General features: G+C 43.0%; 3 long non-coding RNA genes across 3 annotated transcripts; 2 read left to right on the top strand and 1 right to left on the bottom strand.

The window, feature by feature from the left end:
• Window positions 1-485: 485 nt before the first annotated feature.
• On the bottom strand, window positions 486-1755 carry LOC118985393 (uncharacterized). Its single transcript, XR_005066117.1, has 2 exons — window positions 1699-1755; window positions 486-744 (listed from the first exon to the last, which is right to left on the bottom strand). It is a non-coding gene; the product is annotated as an uncharacterized LOC118985393 (long non-coding RNA).
• Window positions 1756-1915: 160 nt separating this feature from the next.
• Window positions 1916-16909, top strand: LOC118985431 (uncharacterized). The gene is made up of 3 exons (XR_005066121.1): window positions 1916-2029; window positions 8462-8467; window positions 16898-16909. It is a non-coding gene; the product is annotated as an uncharacterized LOC118985431 (long non-coding RNA).
• LOC118985477 (uncharacterized) lies at window positions 2601-3276 on the top strand. The gene is made up of 2 exons (XR_005066130.1): window positions 2601-2739; window positions 3101-3276. It is a non-coding gene; the product is annotated as an uncharacterized LOC118985477 (long non-coding RNA).
• Window positions 16910-18385: the final 1476 nt, after the last annotated feature.

Here is an 18385-nt window from a genome sequence, read left to right as displayed (position 1 = left end):
ATGGGAAGGGACCTTCACCCCAATTTGAATTGAATTTTATATTCTTAATATAGTTAGAAACTTTTGCATCTCATGGAAGATGTGCACAGAGGATACCAGTGGTGGTGAGGGAGGTTTTCCCACACCCACCCCCTCCCAGTGTGCAGGTACACAGAAGGGACAAGAGGAGGTCAGGCCCTGACACCTGGCTCACAGGGTCAGCCTCAGAGCATGTATCTGTCAGTGCCACTCTGAGAAGGAGAATTCCAGGATGGGGCAAACTGTGGGGAAGCTCATAGTTGGCTTTGTCGGGTCACTAAGAAACAGGCCAATCAAAGGGCAGCCAGTGCTCACAGGGATGGAGAATGACTGCAGAGGTGGGAGAGTCCTGAAACCCAGGAAGCTCTGAGAGGCTAGAGGACCATTCTGGGAACAGAGCCAAGGAGCCCCTCATGGGCCTGCTCGCAGCTCTTAGTCTCTCACATACACAAAGACAGTCACACAACTAACTGCAAGATGTGTGATTTATTGACCAGGTAGAAGAAAGTGTTATTTATGTTAGACTTCTCCCAGATAGAGCATAGAGAGTTAGAAATTTTGAGACAACTGTTGATTCTTGGTGAGTTCATAAGTCATTTCTAGACAGGCAGAGAAGATGCTGAAGATTCAGAGATAACGCCTTCCTGGATGACAGTGCTGGAAATCAGGTCACAGAACTTGTCACAGGATGACATGGGGACCATGGAAGGAAGCATTCACTTGCCACTAAATGAGCACATGAGACAGAGCACACAGAAACTCATTAGCACTTTCTGGATTGATCTGATGACAAACAGAGGTTCCACTACAGGGAAAACTGGTGCAGATGGAGCTAACAGCCTGCTCTCTAACCCAGGCTACCTGCCAGAAGGGAGGGACAGAGGGCACTGGGACACTGATGTTTCTTTTTCTGGTGCTGTTCCCATCTTACCCTTCCCTACACTGAGTCTGTGAAAAACAGAGAGGACTCAGTGGAGGACCCCAGGCTGGTTTCTGCCATCCTCAGCATTAAAGGTTTTGCAGAAGTTTTGCTAAGTCAAGGAATAATGGCAACAACCATAGTTTCTGTTATTAAATGCTGGCTATTTGCAAGCCATACTTGCTGAGACTTTCCCACATGTTAGCCGAATGAAGGCCCACAACATAACTCAAGGAGGAAATCCATGAGGAAATTCAGGGCCTATTTTCCAGGTGTAGGACAAAGGGAAGGTCAGACAGATGGACTTCCAGGTCAGAAGTTAAGAATGTGCAGAGATCAAAGGAAGACAGTATTCCCGAAAATTGGAGGCTGAGACCAACGATTCTGGCCTTGGAAGATGGATGAAACCCAGAAGTGCATTTAAGTTTCACACTCACAGCCTGGTACTCTTGCCCTATTTCACATGTTAAGTGTTAATGATTTTAGGACATTATCAATTCCTGAGGCCTTTTCAGCAGCAGAATGTGCACACAGTGACCCTGGGAGGTGCCCATCATTGTTTCTTCCTTTCCATCCTGAGGTCATTTGCTCTAAAGCTCATGAAGGGGTGACTCCTGAACCAGAACAGCCACTCTGAATTTCAAACTCACCCCACAAGTCACCAAATGTGTGTATTGTAAGTGTTGGGCACCAAGCCCTGCTGGTTTTGGAGGGCAGTGAGTGACTCCTGGGTCACACCCACCCAATCAGATAGCACCCACCTGGAGTCCTGTTCTCTGTGGCTCCCTCAGGCCTGGGAACAGGGGTCTGCAAAGCTAGAACAGAGCACAGTCAACCAGCAGCTTCTTATTTCCCAGAGAGAAACCAAATGAGTTTCTAGGGTAGGACAGAGGGCATCCTTTAGAGGTGTTACCTGCTCTTGCTTTTCTCCAATCAGTAACATGGGGACTTAGAAAGTCGGAGCTAAACTTACTGGCATTGGTCACATCCAGTACATTCTCCTTTGGGATTTCATAGTGTTGGCAATGTTCCTCAAACCTTTTCTTGAGTTGTGGACTCACATCTGAGCTTCTGGCTGTGGGAAGAGTGTCAGTAATGGCTGTGACTCTGTGTTGGACATGAAGGCCCTTGGGACATGGGGGACAGATGATGGGGGTGGATGGCGCTGACTGGTGCTTAGGCAGAAGTGAGGGAGGGGCTGTTGCCTGTCTTGACTTTGACATTTTTAGGATGTCCTCCTGCATGGTGAGAGATTTCATCCCCTTCCCATCACCGCCGAGGCTGGGGGTTACCCACGGAGCACCTTTCTTGGGGGAGGACAGGTGGCCCAGGAATGGATGGGAGGACTACTCATTTTCAGGTTTCCTTTCTTCTCGTCTCCTCACCCCAAGGTAGTGTCAGAATAAATATACCCTACCATAGAGCATCATTATTTTGATTCTTTGCTGACTGGTGAAGTTAATGAGATGAAAAATAAGATAGTCACTATAGCCCGCTTCAATTCCAGTCGTTGTAGCGAATCCAGCATCTGTAAAGGTAAGAGAACACAGTTTAGAACTTCTTAGGTCCATGGGAAGCAAGGGAAACTCTGCCTATTTCCTTTGACAGAACAAATTCAAGTGCATGTCCTGGAGAAGACATAGAGTAATATCTAAGGTGACTGGGCCCCACCTTTCCCCTCCCACTCCACGGACGGTCTGCATTCATTGATGGGAGGCTACGATTGTTCCTGTGCATCTCATCTCTTCCAGATCTACTTAGTGACCTGAAATTACTCAAAACACACCTTCAAAAAAATAATAGTGGATACTTGGGTGTAAAAATGAAAATTTTATCCCTTGCAAGAGCATGAATGGACCAGGAGAACATTATGCCCAGTGAAACAAGCCAGTCAGAGAAAGACAAATACCATATGATTTCACTCATATGTGGAATCTAATGAACAAACTGAACTAACATGCAGAATAGAGACAGATCTATAGAGACAGGGGAGGCTCACAGTTCAGGGCCGGGGAGGAGGGTTAAACAGTGGAGGGACCAAGCAAAAAAGACTCGTGAATGTGGACAGTATGGTGATTGTGACAAGAATGAGAGGTATAAGAGGGATAAATGTAATGGAAAAATTACAATAAAAATTAATTACAGAAAAAAGGGAAAAAACAGAGGATGTCATGAAAGGCTGCCATTTGGAACCACATTTAACTGTGAAATCAGAAAGCCAATTATGTGTGGTGAGAATGGAGTACTACTGGGAAATGGGGTGTGAGGACAACCCAGGCTCCACCACTCACCTGGTGGGAGGCAGTGGGTGAGTCGCTCCATTGTAACCAACATCAGAAACAAAGAAACTGTGTGTAGCAAAGATGACAGAACCTGTCAAGAATCATTCTAATAGTGCCAATTAGAATAGGCCTGGGTAAAATAATGTATGGAAGGTACAGAGTCTTGTATTGAGCACATTTTAACTCTTCCTCCTTGTCAGAATTCAACCACAATGAAAGAATGAATGTTGAATCACTACCTACACCTCATCATATGTATCTGGGAGAAGTGGAGAGCTGGAAGACATTGTCCATGCACATGGACATACCAGCTGATGCAGGAACCCAACTGGGGGGGACCAAGTCTGGACCACTGTGAGTCAGAAAAGGGGCTGCTGACTGGGAGGCAGCATCACATAGAAAGTGCTTACAAACACAGGCTTTGGATTCACACAGACCTGGGCTTCATTCCTATCTCTGTCCCTTATATTCCACGAGGTCAAATTGTACCTCTCAGACCCTTTGTGTCCTATGAATTGGACAGCCACACTGTGTGTAAATGGATATAGGGACTCAATGGGACAGTGAGTGTGTGGAACCTTCAGACTAATGTCTGGCTCTGCTGGGTTGGTGGGGTCTCTCCCAGGAGAGAATTACTCCTGGGAAGATGGGTCTTGGGGACAGGCTGGGGTCTTGAACTACAGGCAGGGTGTGAGATGTGGAGAGCATGTGGGGAGGGGCTTCCTGGTAACAAGAATGTTGTGATTGAGGCTCCTGTGCCCACAGCTGAGGCTTCTTAAAAGCTATGGTTCATTTCTGCCTTGTGCTAGTGGTCCCCTTCATCACTCCCAAATCACAAAGAGGCCTGTGTCACAAGAGGAGATGAGCACAGGGTGGTGAACCTAGAAATTGTGGCTTCCCGTCTGTGGCCTACTTTCAAATGTCCTCCCAGCCCCTTGTGTGATCCTGCCTAGTTCACGCTCAACAGATACCTGGTCACTGGTATTTTGAGGTCTGTATAACCTTAGACACCATGGACGGGCTGGAGGTTGGCCTGCCTCTGAGATAGAGGAACTGAGCTTGACAAATGGTGGCAAAGCGTATGCACTGCATTGTGTCTTGTTGATTGTGTCCAAGAACAGATGGCAGCCTATGAGCAACCAGGTTTGCAAGACAAACTGGGCTATGATGCTGAGGGGTAGGCCATGTGCTGCTGTTGCCCACACCGTCTCCCTCTTGACTCTGCACCCATATCAGAGCGCCATATTGCAACTTTCTGCTTCTCGTGGCAAAACCTTTCTTTTCACCTTGGTCCCTACCATAGCACCTGATACATAGTCTCACTTTTGGGAGGACTGTACCTTAAATCTTATATGAAAAGCTGAGGTATTCTTGTTATTAGAAGGAACCTTATTTTAAAAATCTGTTTGTAAATAGGAATATCGCTTTTGGAAAGTGACCTCCTAATTTGTATCATTGGATCACAGGATAAAGAGAGAGCACAGGACTGAAGTCTACGATCAGAAGCCTATGGTATAGAATTCAGGGGTGTCAAACTCATTTTTACCAGGAGCCACATCGGCTTTGTGGTTGCCTTCAAAGGACCGAATATAATTTTAGGGCTGTATAAATGTAACCACCTCTTAACAGTTAAGCAACAGCTCGGCACTGCTGTCAGGTGGAAACAAGGTGCCGAGCTGGATAAAACAAAGCAGAGGGCTGGATTCGGCCCATGGGCCTTGTGTTTGGCACCTGTGGTTTAGGTGATCTTATCTACTAAGGCCTGAGTTGACTAGTCCCCACCCTGATTGTTCACTTCTTTTTAAAAAAATATATTTGATTGATTATGCTATTACAGTTGTCCCATTCCCCCCTTCACTCCCCTCCACCCTGCACACCCCTCCCCCACCATTCCCCCCCTTTTGTTCATGTCCATGTGTCACAAGTTCTTTTTTTTTCATTCTTTTTTTCCAATTTTTTTATTTAATTATTTTTCAAGTATAGTTTTCTGTCTATTACTCCCATCCCATCCTACCCCCCATCCTCCCCCCTCCCTCCCATTACAAGTTCTTTAGATTCTGTATTTCCCATAGTATTCCTGCCCGCCCCTCTGTCTATTTTCTACCTACCATCTATGCTACTTATTCTCTGTACCTTCTCCCCCCTTCTCCTCCTCCCACTCCCCTGTTGCTAACCCTCCATGTGATCTTCATTTCTATGGTTCTGCTCCTGATCTAGCTGTCCTCTTAATTTGCTTTTGTTTTAGGTGTGGTTGTTAATAACTGTGAATTTGCTGTCCTCTCACTGTTCATATTTTTTATCTTCTTTTTCTTAGATAAGTCCCTTTAACATTTCATATAATAAGAGCTTGGTGATGATGAACTTCTTGAATTTGACCTTATCTGAGAAGTACTTTATCTGCCCTTTCACTCTAAATGAAAGCTTTGCTGGATAGAGCAATCTTGGATGTAGGTCTTTGGATTACATGAGTTGGAATACTTCTTTCCAGTCCCCTCTTGCCTGTAAGGTCTCTTTTGAGAAATCTGCTGACAGTCTGATGGGAACTCCTTTGTAGGTGACTGTCCCCTTATCTCTTGCTGCTTCTAGAATTCTCTGCTTCATTTTTTAAAATATTTTATTTATTTATCTTTTTAGAGGGGAAGGGAAGGAGAGAGGAAAGAAACATCAATGTATGGTTGCTTCTCGTGTATCCCCTGCAGGGAACTGGCCCCTGCCGGAAACTGGCCTGCAACCCAAGCATGTGCCCTGACTGGGAATCGAACTGCGATCGTCTGGTTCACAGGCCCACGCTCAATCCACTGAGCACACCAGCCAGGGCTCTCTGCTTCATTTTAATCTTGGCTAATGTAATTATGATGTGTCTTGGTGTGTCCCTTCTTGGGTCCAACTTCTTTAGGATTCTCTGAGCTTCCTGGATTTCCTGGAAGTCTATTTCCTTTGCCAGATTGGGGAAGTTCTCCTTTATTATTTGTTCAAATAAGTTTTCCACTTGTTGTTCTTCCTCTTCCCCTTCTGGTACCCCTATAATTCGGATGTTGGAACATTTAAAGATGTCCTGGAGTTTCCTAAGCCTCTCCTCATTTTTTTTGAATTCTTGTTTCTTCATACTTTTCTGTTTGGTCATTTTTTTCTTCCTCCTGGTCTACTCCCTTGATTTGAGTCCCAGTTTCCTTTATCAGTGTTGGTTTCCTGTGCGTTTCCCTTCATTTCAATTAGTTTAGCCTTCATTTGTTCCTCTAATTTGTGACTAAAATCAATCAATTCTGTGAGCATCCCAATCACCAGTGTTTTGAACTGTTCACTTCTATTTCAAACCTCCCAAGCTTTCGGTGCTCAGTGCAAGCATTGCCAGTAACCTGTAAATGCTGAGACGGTCATTTTGCAGTCAAGGCTGCAAAAGTACCCAGGGAGTATGAGCCATCCAGTCAAGGGCTTGGTGGAAGAAATCCTAGATGAAGCCACAGCTGGAGTAATATTAGATCACTCAGCAGTGATGCTTTGCTCTACAACAGAAATTAGAGAATTCCTAAATAAGATGAAATACTACTCCTGTACGGCATTTAAATATTTGGTAGAAGCTATGGATTAACAGTCTGAAAACACTCTCATAACTTATAGATGATGAATAAATATCACAGTTAAGTGAATTATCACCTGTTATATTGGGAAGGATGGGAAAAGGTAGATATGGGGAAAGATGAAAAATATAAAAATAAAGTAAGTAATCCCTGATGTCTGCATCTCCCAGATGACAGTGTAAGTACACGGAATAAGGATTCAATTTACAAAAGTTCACTTGGACCCCCATCAATAGGGAATACATCTACTACTGTCTAATACAAGGTACACAAGATACATTTAACTGCAGAGTAACTTTGTGTGTGGTGTGGCAAGTTGCTTTAAGAGATGATGCCAGTACAGGATTTTTGAAAAATAACGATTCAGCTTAATTCAACTACCATTACCAAATGCCTCCTCTACACTTGGCCTGCACCAGGCATTTTGAAGGCTAAAGAGACAAATAAGATAGAGGCTGCGCCCTCTAGGAACTCCTGGTTGATGTGAGGATGATTTGAAAACAACCTAATGTTAAAGTTGAAAGTTTTTAAAATTATATGGGAAAACAGAGGAGGCAATAGTAATGAAGAAAAGGAGAAAAAATAAAACATGATTTCATTCCACTAAAGACTGACCACCTAATTCCAGGTATGAAGCCAGAAGAATTTTTTTCCATCCAGATGAGGGAGTCCTTACCTAAGGAACACAAGTGTAGTGGATTCTGGTCCACCCCCTGGACCAGTGGGGTGGGAGAGGGGGAAGGGCATCTCTCAAAAGTGAAGGTTTTATGGAGAAATGAGTGAGAGCTGGTGTGTTTGGCAGCCTACAGGCCCCCAGGAAACTAACTCTTTCCCTTCTGCCAGGGGGCAAAGAGCAGTTCTGATGAGGAGCCTCGGTCAGCACCACAGTGGCAGGTGGACTGAGTATACATCCTGTCCTCTGTCACTGCCCTGGAAAGCTGGCCTCCAGGTCTTCTCTTTAAGATGGGACCCAGTGAATATTGTCCTGACTGCTGTTAAGAGTAACCAATCACTCCAGGGATGAGCTGCCTGGACCCAAAATGTCTACCAATCTTTTAAGAACAGAGAGCTAATATGAAATCATATTTCCACATTGCAGTCATGGTAGGTGAACCCAAACTGCATCAGCTACTTCTATAATTAAGGCCCACAGACTTCAGCAGACTTAGCAATCATCTGGTAATCAAAGAAAACAGGTCTTATTCAAAGTCATCTTTGTTCAAGGGCAAGGACTATGCCCTAACCCACTCACCAAGGCAAACAGTCTTACGTGATAAGGGTGGATTTGCAGCAGTACAAATGTCATCTGACCAGGGGCCAATTAGTTAAAATAATATTTGGATCTCAGAAACAGAGCAAGAACTCAGTAAGTGTTAGCAAAGGGCTTTACAAATATTATTTCATAAAATCCTCATGTTAGCTCTGTATAATAGGTACTATTGTCCTGTTTTATGAAGGTGTGAACTAAGACTTGGAGAGGTCGAGTAAACATACCAAGGTCGCACAGCTTGTAAGCGGGAAAACCCATATCTGACTGTCTAATCCAAGAGCTCCAACTGGTATTGACTTCACCATATAGGTTGAGGCTTACTGTTTCTGACTTGAAAGACGATGGAACAGGAATAAGTTAATGCTTTAGAACCTCAGCAGTGTCTGCCTGGCAGTTACTAGTAAAGAAGCTACATGTAGATTTGTGAAAAGCATGGCACCATGGGTGTAGCTGCAAGAGTCCAACCAAGTGAGGGACAAGTAACGACTCTCTCTCGGTGGATAAATGCATGATGGGTAAATGGATGGATGGATAATTAGGCGAGTATTGCTTTTCTAATAAGGAATTAGGAAAGGCTTCCAAAACAAAAAGCAAAAAACTATCCCCTTCCATTCATGGATTCAAGTTAAGTACCTGGTCACCACCAACCACATTGAGACTTCCTCACCTGACACCAAATACAGAGCATTATATAAGGGGTCTGCAGGAAGGGCGACAGTCTGCCAGGTGTTCAAGACACAACAGGCAGTCCTAAGTCACGACTCAGAGTGTGGGCTAGGGGCTTGTGGAGTCCACGTATGACCAGGTAACAGTCTGTTTATAACCAAGGGGCTTGATTGAAACTAGCTGGTTGACTGGATATGGACTTCAGGACCTTGTCTTCCATCACAACTGTGATTCATTGACACAGCACTAACTGAGAAAGCCAGTGGGAACACTCAAGCCATGTTATGTAATACCAAGGCATAGTCCGTGCCAAGAAGAATAGCAAGAAACAAAAGCCTGTTTGGTTCATGTGCCAGACTGGAAGTATGGTTTGGTCTCCAGTGTCCAGGATGGCTCTACATCCTGCTAGTACTGGCTCAAATCCAGTTCTAACATGTCCTCTCCCTTCACCAACGAAAGGTTACTTGAAGCAACCTCTCATCCATGTCAGCTAAGTCCGGGAAAGCAGATCCTGAGACAGATTTAGGAGTGTAAAGGGTTTATCGAGGAGTAACCCTTATGAAACGAAAAAGGAGGAAGCAGGAAAAGAGAAGGGGAGTGGCCAGACCAAGATGCAGACCCTACAAAGTCTCCATGGGCTCCATGGGGAGCTGTGGAGCTTTTTAGAAGAGTCCTGTGTTGGGCAGAAATGAATAGGACCTTGTAGCACAGTCCTGCTCAGTCGCGGGCTCGGCGCACGCAAAAAAAAACAAAAAAAAAAAAACAGTATCTCAGCTCAAGAGTTGAGGCAAACTGAACAAGCTTACAGTGGGGGCTGTCAGCTAAGCACGTTCCTCACTGCTGGCGCGAGAGCCCTTCCTTGAAGGGAGAATGTGAGTAATGCATCTCTACACTGGGCGCACCATCCACACATTCAGAAAGAGAGGCGTTTCAAAGGAGTCCCAGAGTGCTCTTCCTACATGGAGGAGGGGCGGGGCTGGAAGCAGAGCCCCTTTCCTTCTTTTCTAGTTTGAAATTTCTGCCACAACACAAGTGTTCCCTGGAGGTAAGAAAACCAAGAACTGCAGTGATGGTTGCCCCCAGATCCACTCATTAAATTCAGCAAGTGTCTATGGGAATGTGGCCCCTGGTTACCCCAAGGGCCAACTGGGGCTCACAGCAGCACATCTTTAGTCTGATGATGCTGACACCCCCAGGAAGAATATAGCAAAGGGGCGGAGGAAAGGCAGTTTGGACAGTGGGGAGAATAATCGGATGTCTCGGATCTTGGACCCTTGGGGGAAAGAGTCAAAGAGCCCCAAAGATGCAAATCATCCATGCTACAATTTTGCCATAGGCTGGACCTCATTTGAAAAGGAAGAAAACCTGTTTCAGACCACCAGTGTGAGGATTTGATGCAATTACTTACATAAAGGGCCTGGCACAGGGTCTGGCACATAGTATGGTCAATTAATGGAAGCCAATCATATTCTTTTATTTTGGATGAACTTAGTCATTCAACAAACAGTCACAGTTGGCTTACTGTGTCCAAGCACTGAGTACACTGCTGATCAGAGCAGCTCCAATCCCTGCCCTTACCAAGCTTCTACAGTAGTCTGTTTATTTTTCTAACCTTCGCATTCTATATCCTATTAGTTCAGGAACAGGACATGGAGAAAAAGACTAAATTAGGTGCCTCTCTTGTAATCATAGCCCCTGGGGAAAAAACATCCCTAATTTCTTTCTTCTTTTTCTCACACTGCAGCCCCTCCCGGAAAGTCCTTCTTTCTCTGCCTGCTGAGATGGGCCCTTCCACCAGGGCCCAGCTCCAGAAGCCCTCTCTTTGCGTCACTGGACCCTCCCCTTCCCACCCCTTTGCGCATCCCCAGAGCTTTGCTGTCACAGCAGGGAACACTTATTGGTTCTCACTGTGGTTCAAGTGTAATTCTCCAAGTTAAAATTCTTTGGGTTGATACAAGTCTTTTATGGTTGTATAACTTACGTACAACCATAGAGCGAGCACATGTCAAAGATTTAACTAACTCATTGAAAGACCCAGGAAAATGACAGCTGTTCCAAAGGAGCATATGAGAAACTTGTTTTATATGTATATATATTCCAGCACAGTTAAAGAACCAGCACTGGAATGGCATTGCTAAGCTAGACCCAAATGGGTTCATGTCCTCCAGGGCAATAAATCCACAACCTTTTGGGTCAGCTTCCTGATGGAATGGAAATCATTTATCTAGTTACCAGACCAAAAAAATCTGCATCTTCTCAGTTCTTTATTAACTAACTAATGTCAAGCTTCACAGAGTCTGGCCTTTAAACAATGGTAAATAGTCAGGTGAACAATTACATTTGCCGGGAGAGCCAGATGGTCCTGAAAGAGCTAATTTATTAATAGATAGAGCTCTTATATGACTTCAGTAGGACATGTTTTTACCCTTTTTCCATTTTGGATAATTTTTAATAACCATAATTTCTATAGTTGCACATATGTTGGAAAAGGAATAGTGGAAAGGTAATTAGCCTTGGAGTCAGAAAAACCTGGGTTCAAATTCGGTCCACACTTAACCTCTGTGAGGCTGTTTCTTCAAAGAATTGTTATAAGATAACATGAAAAGGTTTAGAAAGTGCTAGAATGCCATAGGTTCCCAGTATTGCTTTCCTTCACTCTCTTCCTATCTTCTTAGAGGATAGAGACCTCGTCTTCAGTTTCTCACATTCTTCCCCAACCCTGCCCCCTGCCCAGCCCGGTTCTAGCAGAACGCTTGAGCTCTGTGTGGTAGGTTTTCAATGAATCTTCTCTGTTTTCTCTATGTCTTGCCTGTGACTTAGGCAGGTTCCTTCCCTTCTCTGGGCCTCCATTTATCCATTGATAAAGAATGAGAAGATTCAGTGGTTCTAAATGATGGATAGCACTGGTCCCCAGGTAGCATCGGAAATGAGGGAGGGGGTATGGCATTACTTATGTAGTTGTTGCTTGCAGGAACTAGAGAGTACTGCTGACAGGTGGTGGCCAGGACCCAGGGGTGACGGCTTTCCTGCAGTGCCTAGGTCAGCCCCCCACAAGGGGGAGCTGTGTCATTCAGCAGATCAACAGTCAGCCCTTTGGGAAGCAGTGAATGATCTCTGCGAGGCTTCTCGAATTTCACCTTCTGAAAACAAATTCATGCTTTTCTAGTGTCTTTTCTTCCTCTCCAAATGATTAAAGAAAGATACACAGCTACACTACAAAAACCTATTTTGCTTAACTGAAAGTATATTTTGTTTCCCAACATTGTAGCGATTCCCCAGATTATACTTTGTCTAAAATGCAGCCTCATTTTGTTGACCCATTCTCACCTAAAAATTGTTCTTGCTTTAGGCTGTTGTTAACCATGCTGAGCTGATCTACTTTCTGCGGAAAGTGATTGCTCCAAGGTACCACTACTGGGAACCAACTAGTCTTCGCTGAGTGCCAAGGCCCAGCATAAAGAATAGCAGGCAAGCCCTGATGCTGTGGCTCAGTCGGTTGAGTGTTGTCCCACAAATCAAAGGTTGCAGGTTCAATTCCTGCTCCAGACGCATTCCTGGGTTGTGGATTTGGTCCTGTCGGGGCTTGTACTCTCATATGGATCAATGTTTCTCTCCCTCTCTGTCTCCCTCCCTTCCCCTCTTTCTAAAAATAAATAAATTAAGACTTTAAAAAAAGAATAGCAGGGAAGTTGAAAACAAGGCCCTGCCAGGAGGAGGGAAAAAACAAGCCTATTGGCAGGTAACTAAGGAGAAAGCTGGAGGCCTGCTAGTTGCATTCTGGGGGGTCCTTTCCAAACACCTCTTCTTTTCATCCTTGTGCTGGTGGCCTCAGGGCACCAGACAATTGTCTTGCTGTCTCCCCCAACTGGACAGTCCAAAGGGAAAGCAGCTGGGTCCCATACCCCTCTCTTTTCTGTTTCCCACCAGGCCTCATGTGCAGCAGGCCCTAAATACATACACTTCTAAGATCAAATCTAGTTTTCCTCTCCATTCACCCTTTTGCCTGGCATCCTGAAAAGAAGCAAGTGCTTTGAGCCAAGGAACTATATGCTTTTTCCTCTGGAAGAACTAAATCTGCTTAAGTCTCCTGAGATTCTGGGCGGTGGGTAGGGCATGGGAGAGAAACGGGGTGCGGAGGGGGGAATGGGGACAGCCGTAATTGAACAGCACTAAAGAAAAAACTTTTTTAAACCGAACTATCAAACAAGGAAAATGAAGTAGCCACAAGGTGGCAGAAGAGGAGAGATTTTCTTTTCCTCCAGAAGACAAAAGTGTCTAGCTGTACTCACTTAGAAAGTCGTGTTGTGTTGTATTGATAAGCATAGGGTTATATTTTTTAAAAAGATTTTATTTATTTTTTTTAACAATCCAATTTTTTTTAAGATTGTATTTATTTATTTTTAGAGAGGGTGAGGCAGGAGACTGCATAGCAAGAACTCTGACACTGCAGTACTGTTACTGGCCAGCATCTAGCATCCTGGTCGCCAGGAAACGCCCTTTACTAATTAGGTAGAATAAACAGTAAGCTGAGGCAGGGAGGAGGAAGGAGATGTATCTCACATGCTAACTCAGCGGTCCTGAGCCTGGTCTGATAATATTGCCTGGTGTTCCAACATCACAAGAAACACTGTGTTGGCAAAAAAAGAAGGGAAGTCCTTGAAATTCTATGTAACATTTCCACTATCTGGGAAAGAAAGCCTTGAAACTGTGCTTTCATCCCAAGGCCTGGAATGCGGGAGAGGGTCCACGGTGCCCAAAGAAGCCCATAATACAAGTTTGGTTAATTGTCTACCTCTGGTCACTATGTTTTATGAGGGAGTCCCTGATGCTTACAGAAAGAGCCCATAAATAACTTTTGAAAGTGCCCCAATGTCAATTAACTGTCTCCTAGCCCTGGCTGGTGTAGCTCAGTGGATTGAACACGAGCCTGTGAAGCAAAGGGTCGCTGGTTCAGTTCCTAGTCAGGGCACATGCCTGGGTTGCAGGCCAGGTCCCCAGTAGGGGACACACGAGAGGCAACTACACATTGATGTTTCTCTCCCACTCATTCTCCTTCCCTTCCCCTATCTCTAAAAATGAACAAATAAAATATTTTAAAAATTAAATTACATTTTAAAACCCACAGTTTTATAATAAATAAATAAATAAATAAATAAATAAATAAAACTAACTGTCTCCTGTCATGTATTTGTTTTACAACAAGATGAACAAATGGAGTCTGGAGCAAGATAAGGATTTGGGCTACCAGACCCCCACACATACCTAAGTTTGGGTAGTTATATTCCCCCAGGAAAGCTGGAACCACATTTACCCATTAATCAATATAGAACTTTTTTCCTTCTATCCCACCAACTATGTATCAGAACAAAGGACTCTCTCTCTCTCTCTCTCTCTCTCTCTCTCTCTGGGGCTCAGGGCACTCTTGACACTCTTGGCTCCCGGGCCACTGGGCCTCTGGCTACCAGCCTCAGGCTGCCCGGGGGCTTGCCACCCTGGTCTTCAGCCACTCTTACTTTTGCCGTCCTGCTTTGCCCTGAAACTTTGCCTTTCACCCCCTACTCTACCCAGTCCCGTTCTCTTCCATGAGAACGGGTCACTAATAAACTGATTATACAACAATAGATGTGCTGACCTGTAATTCTTTACATTTGTCAGCAAGAAGAACCTGACATTTGTCAGGTCTCTCCCATCAACAAGGGGAAGGGGAGGAGAAAGAGAGGGAGAGAAACATCAGTGTATGGTTGGTTCTCATGTGGCTCCCATTGGGGACCTGGCCCACAACCCAGGCATGTGCCCTGACTGAGCATTGAACTGGTGACCCTTTGGTTCACAGCCCGTGCTTAATCCACTGAGCTATGCCAGCCAGGGAAGATTTTATTTCTTTTTTAGAGAGAGGGGGAGGAAGGAAGAGAGGGAAAGAAACATCAAGATGGGATTGCCTGCCATGTGCCCCCTACGGGGGACCTGGCCAGCAACCCAGGCATGTGCCCTGACTGGGAATTGAATCAGGGACCCTTTGGTTCACAGGCCGGCATTCAATCCACTGAACCACACCAGCCAGGGCCTAAACGTCTATTTTGAAGGAAACAAATTTTCAACTTTGATTAAGTCAATGTGAGGTGGAGCAATTTTGTTAGTTGTTAGCTTCCGTAGCTTTCCCCATTTAGAAATTAAAGCAAACAGCCCCAAAACACATCAGATATTAAGCTAAATCATTTCAAATTTCCATTTTATAGGTCAAAAAAGAGTTGAATATTGGCAGTTTCATATGGTTCAACAGAACCATATGAAACTAGAGAGGCTACTCCCGGCATTAATGATTTCCTTCTCCTGACATGTAATTTTAAAGTACATTTTATTATTATATTAATGTGAGAAACTGAAAAATGCCGAAAGAAATCCTTAAAACTGGACTGTTAAGTGTGCTTAGATGAACTTGGCAGTTACTAGTATTTCTTAGTTTCTGCCCGACTTACATAGGTCTTATTTAGAATACAAAAGAAACTGAAATAGCTTGTGTATCTATGGGACAGATTTTTTAATTTTTATGTTTTAAAAATGTAAGTTTCTTCAAATACACTATTTACAAATTTACTACCACGCATTTTGTTATGTTTTAAATTTTTTCTCAAAGAGAATATGCATACACATTTCTATATTTGTGTCTATCTACTTTTCCCAGAAGAAAAAACAAATACTGATGAGGCTATAGGAAAATAGAAACCGTCATGTGTGCTGGTGTGCTCTAGAAAGGAGTCCCGTATTTCCAGGGAAAGTTAAACACAGAGTTAACCTACAACTGAGTGATCTCGCTCCCGGGCATATACCCAAGAGAACTGAAAACATGTCCACACAAAAATGTATGGCACCGTGAATGTTTATGGTGGCACTATTCACAATAACCAAAAAAATAGGAACCACCCAAACACCCACGAGTTAATCACTGGATAACCAAATGTGCTATATCCATATGGTGGAGTTCCATCTAGCCAAGAAGAGAAATGAAGTGCTGGTACGTGCTACAGCACAGATGACCCTTGAGAGCATTATGCCAAGTGAAGGCCACATATTCTGTGGTTTGGTTGACATGAAAAAGCCAGAATAAGTAAAGGCACAGAAAGAGAATGCACATGCATAGGTGCCAGGGGCTAGAGAGAGACCATCAGTGGGTCACTAATGCTAATGTGTTAGGGGGGTTCTTTCTGAGGAGATAAAAAATGTTCTGATATTATATAGTGATGATGGTTGTACAACTCGGAATATACTAAAAACCATTGGATTATATACTTTTAAAGAATAAATTACAGGCCCAGCCAGGTAGCTCAGTTGGTTAGAGCATTGTCCTGATATAGGAAGGGTAGCAGTTAGGTCTCCTGTCAGGGCACATAAAAGAATCAAGCAATGAGCCCTGGCTGGTGTAGCTCGGTGGACTGAGCGCGGGCCTGTGAACCAAAAGATTGCAGTTCGATTCCCAGTCAGGGCACATGCCTGAGTTGCAGGCCAGTTCCCAGCAGGGGATGCACGAGAGGCAACCATACATTGATACCTCTCTCCTTCTCTCCTTCCCTCTAAAGATAAATAAGTAAAAAAAAAATCTTTAAAAAAAGAATCAAGCAATGAATGCATAAGTAGGTGGAACAACAAACCAGCAGTCCCCTCTCCCTTTCTCTCTCTCTCTCTCTCTAAAGAAATAAAGTCAATAAAAAATAAATTAAAAGAAATAAAAGCAATTTTTTGAAAAAGACTAAATTATGTGCCTGTAAGTTATATCTCAGTGTAGCTTTTGTTTTTTAATTTGATTGGGATGTTTTTCTTATCCTCACCTGAGGATATCTGATGGAGGGAAGAGAGAGAGAGAAACATTAATAGGCTGCCTCTTGTACTTACCCTGACCAGAGATCGAACCTGTGAACTAGGTATGTGCTCTGCCTGAGGATCGAACCCACAACTTTTTGGCAAACAGAATAACACTCTAACCAACTGAACTACCCTATAAGAGCTCCACTGCAATTTTTAATTAAACTTAAAAATCAAATATGAATCTGAAACAAATTTTATACTTATTTTTCCAATCATAACTCTTTATCTATTATTACATTTTCTTTAAAAAAGGTTTATCCTATAACCATCTCTTGGCATTTTTTTTAATTTCTGGTAATTTTAGGGGTTTTTGTCAATATCATGACTCACTTTTTTTCCATTTCATTTTCTTTTTCTTCTGTTAAAGCTTTTTAACCAAGGCAAAGTGAGGGAGATGGGAGACATGTGTAATAGTGTCAACAATAAAAATTAAGTAAGTAAATAAAGCTTCATATTTGTGCGTTGTTGACATATATATGTATATAAGCTCCAGCTGAGCTCTACTCATTGGATTTTCTATTTGCCAAATATATCATGTCAAATAATGTCAGGTTTTGCCCTTCTTTTCAAATAGTACCTACTCATTTTTCTTGTTATTGAATTATCTGGGAACTCTGGGACAATGGTGGCTAGTCATGGTGACACTGAACATCATTCGTATCATTCCTGTGGCTGGTCAGGATGCTTTTATTTATTTGCTGTATTTACTGTAGGCCTATGGTAAATGTCCATTAGCCATTTAAGGAACTCTAATTCTATTCCTCACTTTAAAAAAAGGCCTGCAGCATTTTACCAAACACTTTTACGGCATCTGTTGAAATATTCTTTCTTCATTAATGTACATTTGCACTTTTGAACTGGCCTAGAAATCCTCAAATAAATCCCAGTATTGGTTTTACTAAATGCTAGATTTGACTTGTTGATGGCTGAATTAGAAATTTGAATTTGCCTTTTATCTGTATTTGTATTCTTTTTCCTTCTCCTAGATGTTGTGTTTCCTCCTTTTTTACCAACATTTTCCATTTACTATCAAATGTACTTTTAAATGTACCTATATCATTAATGTGTGCCTTTTATTTTTAGTAATACATTTCCTTTATTTTCTTTAGATTTATATCATCATTCTGTTTCCTATCTTTTTAATGGAATAATTAATTTATATTCTAGCTTTATTATTTTCTAATAATTGCATTTTCTGTTTGGATTTATCCTTTAACCCAAAAATTACTTTTAAATTATTTTTTAATTTCTAAATAATTTTGTGGTGCTATTTTCTGTTGTTTACTTCTCCTGCTGTCTCACTGTGGTAAAAATAAATAAATAAAAATAAACATGGAGGGTTTCAATATTTCCCTCAAGGATAATTAATTATTTGAGGTTTTTTAAAAAATCCTCATCCAGAAGGACAGATAAAGTGCTTCTCAGATAAGGTCAAGTTCAAGGAGTTCATCATCAACAAGCCCTTATTATATGAAATGCTAAAGGGACTTATCTAAGAAAAAGAAGATAAAAATAGGAACAGTGAAAGGACAGCAAATACACAGTTATTAACAACCACACCTAAAACAAAAGCAAACCAAGAGGACAGCTAGATCAGGAGTGGAACCATAGAAATGGAGATCACATGGAGGGTTAGCAACAGGAGAGTGGGAGGAGGAGAAGGGGGGAGAAGGTACAGAAAATAGCATAGACAGTAGGTAGAAAATAGATGGGGGGAGGGCAAGAATAGTGGGGGAAATATAGAATCTAAAGAACTTGAGACACGTGGTTATAAACTAAGGGGGAAGAATGG

The sequence above is a fragment of the Sturnira hondurensis genome, unplaced genomic scaffold (genome assembly GCF_014824575.4).
Source record: "Sturnira hondurensis isolate 20B ecotype Veracruz unplaced genomic scaffold, ASM1482457v3 Scaffold0000042, whole genome shotgun sequence".
Classification (NCBI taxonomy): domain Eukaryota; kingdom Metazoa; phylum Chordata; class Mammalia; order Chiroptera; family Phyllostomidae; genus Sturnira; species Sturnira hondurensis.
This window is presented reverse-complemented; position numbering and strand designations above follow the sequence as displayed.